This window comes from Tuber melanosporum (assembly GCF_000151645.1).
Source record: "Tuber melanosporum whole genome shotgun sequence assembly, scaffold_352, strain Mel28".
NCBI lineage: Eukaryota > Fungi > Ascomycota > Pezizomycetes > Pezizales > Tuberaceae > Tuber > Tuber melanosporum.
This window is the reverse complement of record NW_003299033.1, coordinates 1-4,103: the sequence shown is the minus strand read 5'-3', so window position 1 is coordinate 4,103 and position 4,103 is coordinate 1.

Here is a 4,103-nt window from a genome sequence, read left to right as displayed (position 1 = left end):
GCCAAACGCAGAGCTCCAATTCGTTTACAACTCGTCGAAAAGAGAATACGAGAGACGATTGGGGCCAACTCAGTTTGACTTGAGAACTATACTATAAGACTAATGACTCTGAAGATCAGATAATTACTATTAGAAACAGCATATTCCTAATTAGCAAAATAATAATCGCTAATAAGAGTGTGGTGGTTTTCAGGGTCTCCAGGTATTCGCACCTTTGAAGAATACCTGATGTCGAGAGTTATTACCAGAGAGGTACATATTTTGGATATTATATGGATGTAGTCCGCAAACACTCAGATGGAGAATATAAATATTGAAGTAGCTTTTAAGCTTTTAGATATCATCAAGTAATGGAGAAGAGACCTTAATAATATAATATTGTTCTTACGATTCTATTCTACTTTACCTACTTTACCAGACTCTTAATAATAATAAATGAAAAAAATGTATTTTGAGGATTTATTGATAATCTGTTAGGAATACCAGGATGCAATATATAGGAACCACCTTAAGCAGGGTAACTCTACTGGGAATCAGATTCTCTGGTCTCCAATACCTCCCTCTGGCCCTCTTATAGGGCCCGTGCGTCATCATACTTATTAATCTCAGTTGCGTCCTGTGACTATAATGGTACAAGATTGAAGGTGTAAGAATAACACTGTATACATTGCTGCTGTCTATCTGACCAGATCCTGTTTACAGGGTATATGAGAGGGGACTGTTGGCTAGGTCTGGGAAGTAGAATGGAGTAGATCCAGCAACTACGCAGAGAGTTACTTGGCTTTCAAGATATAACATCTTTGGCCCAGACTGTAAGTAACAGTGCATTTTTGTACTAAAATATGGTATCGAATGGTAAAGAATCTCAATGAGAGACCAATACATTTGTACTTATACAATGATAACAAGAAGAGTCTAGAACTCTGAGGAACACTAAAACAGAAGCCAATAAACTTCACGGAGTATCTCAACTAGGTTCAGGAATGCACTAAGGTTGTGGGAATGATTCCCAATATCGGAATAGCAATTGAGATACTGTTATCTAGAGCAACCAAGAATTGCCAACTGAGGGATTATCTCTCAATCCAGTAGAATAGCTTCCTCCAAATTTTAGAAAGTCTTTTGGACGATATCTGTCAGTTGGATGTGGAGTTATGGAGGTTTAATGTCAGGTGGCCTAAGAAGGTTATAATTACGACTACTTTCACAGATTTAACCCTTAGATAAAACTGATCATTTCATCAATGAGGGAGACAATTGGGGCCAACTTAGTTCAACTTGAGAACTAGGCCATAAGTCTAAAAGACTCTGCTGATCAGATAATTACTACAGGGAACAGCATGGTTTCTAGTTAGCAATATCGTAATTACTGAAGAGTGTGTGGTGATATTCAGGATCTCAAGGTGTTTGCACCTTTGAAGAAAGCCCGATATTGCAAGTTACCATTAGGGAGGTACATAGTTGTATAACAGATAGATGTAGTCTGTAAACATGCAGATGTAGAATATAAATATTGAAGTACCTCCTGAAGCTTTTAGACATCATCAAGCAATGGAGAAGAGACTTTAATAATATAATATTGTCTTCACAATTCTATTCTACTTTACCTACTTTACTTTACTCTTAGTAGTCATAAATAAAACGAGTACAATCTGAGCCTTTCTAGATAATTTCTGTCTACAGAAATGAATCTTGGTTGGCCTAGACAACTCTGAGGTCTATCAGGTTGTCTCTGTCTAACACAATCTCTGTCTACAGAAATAAATCTTGGTTGGTCTAAACAATTCTGAGTCTATCCTATTTGTATCTGCCTAACAGTATATTGTTAGATATTCTTGTTACCAAGGCTTTCTATCTACCTACCTCCTCCTACTGTACAATACGGCCAGGATACCAACTGTCATACTGCATATTCCTCACAAACTGAAACATCTGAAAACGTGCACTCCATAGCCCGGTTATGAGAAAAAGTAGAAGCTTATAAAAGAGTAAAGAAGAGAGTACAAACTCATAAGCAGATTACCTCAGAGGAACCAAGGGATACCTCGCGAGATAATTACTTTATAACTTTCCGTCATTCGTCTTCCCTCTCTCTGACTCCACAGAAACCTTTTGAAAGACTAGCAGGCAAAGTACCCAGTGTTTCTTTATCCTTAAGAGCCTCCTCTGTCATTTCAGGATCCTCCATACCACCTCCGAATACTCATGCAGCAGAGCTTACAAGACTTATTGCTAGGGTAGGAATAGTCATAGGCTAAATATGGCAGGACATTTCAACACACATTAATACTGTCAATATTGCCTCTGACACTCTGTTAGCAGACTCACAGGCCAATGTGTGAGGGTTAACAGAGGTCCAGCAATATTTGCTGGAAGGGTGAAATATACATGACCATTCCATAGCCATTATATTATATCATTGTACTATACTGGAGGTAAAAGTCCAAGAAATCCTATCAAGAATCAATAGGGAGATAGCTGCTAAGTTGATAGCACAAAATGCTCAGCCAGAGCATCATAAGTAGATAACTACTCAACTGTAGTGAGAGACTCTTGAACAGGACTTTACTATAGACAGAATAGTCCAGGAGTTAAGAGACCAACAGACCCAACAGAATTAAGCATTATGGACCTTAATATCAAACTTGGTCCCATGACAGGAATGGGAGGTAAAAAGCTACAGTGACTTTATCCATATTATTTTAAAGAGAGTAAACCTGGATATTTGATACCTTGGCCCTAGTACATAATAAAATTAAAATAATAGATAGCTCACACCTGAGCAGTCTACATGTTACATTGGAGTAGGTCCCGGAAGAGTGGAAAGATGCAGCAGAAAGGGAAGAACTTGAGGAGACATTTCTATAAAGTAAGGAGAAGCACAGGGGAGGAGAATCCCTGATTCCAATAATATTGAGGGATAACCCAGATGATAGGAGTGATTATGGAGATGATCAAGAAAATGGAGGAAAATGTGAAGAAGGACTATCCAGATTTAGACAGGAATGAATCCTGTAGCAACGTAGAGTGGCTAATGTGTTTGCAGACATATTGGCAGAAACTGTTAAGTGACTGACAGACCTACCCCAATTTTTCGAAGCAAAGTCAAGCCAATTTGTCTACCATTGGTTAATACAATATGTGGATTACTTCTACTGCAACATCAAAATTTGGGATGATTATCTAAAACATATTATTTATGCCCTAGGAAGAATCAAAGGGGATAAGGTTAGCCTAATAGCAATACAGTACCAACATACTTTGTATGGCCTGCAAGGAGAGGAATAAGACCTGGAGGTATGCTTATGGACTCACTTTACATACAAATTCACCAGTTGGTATGCCTTTGTCATGGCAGGGTATAAAGCGATACAAGATATAGAATCAGTTGAGTATTAAAATGATATTCATATCTTTATGGTCACTATGCATAACCTGAATCTCTATACTCAACTAATATAACCAATATGGTATATGGTGGTAGAGAGCAATTTGACCTCTAAGATTGAGTGGTGACTTTCTGTAAATCAATACGATACCACTACAGAATGGAAAAAAAGCAGTCTGGGAAGCAGGAAAGGATGAGGTGGAACACCAGGAGTTGGACCACCTAGCGTGGGATAAACTAAAACTCGGAAGGTTATTCTCAGACAAAAAACCTGCTGACAAGAATCGACCAAGCATAAAAAGAGAGAAACCGTTTATCAGGGGAAGTGGTTGAGTCAAAAAAACAAAAAATGGGAACCAGAGCCTGAGAAACCGAAGAAGAGATCTACTGGGACCACAAAGTTAACATATATGAACTTCAAAACGGCCCATGAAGTGATTTCCCAGTCAATAATTAATGGAAGAAAGCGGTGAGGCAAATGTACTTGTTGTAGAAAGAAAGATCACAAGTACAAGACCTGCTGGAGACAAATTCAGGTGTCTAAAATAAGAGTAGAGGACTGCTCAGTCAAGTCTCTAAGGTCCAGAAGAGTAGTTGCAGTGCACTGTTCCAGAAAGATTTCTAATGTCCAAGTTCTAGAAAGTAATAAGTGTTGAGAGCTAGGTGAAGATGAAACTTTGGATTCAGCTTGCCGCGAGACCGCGAACAAGTGTGC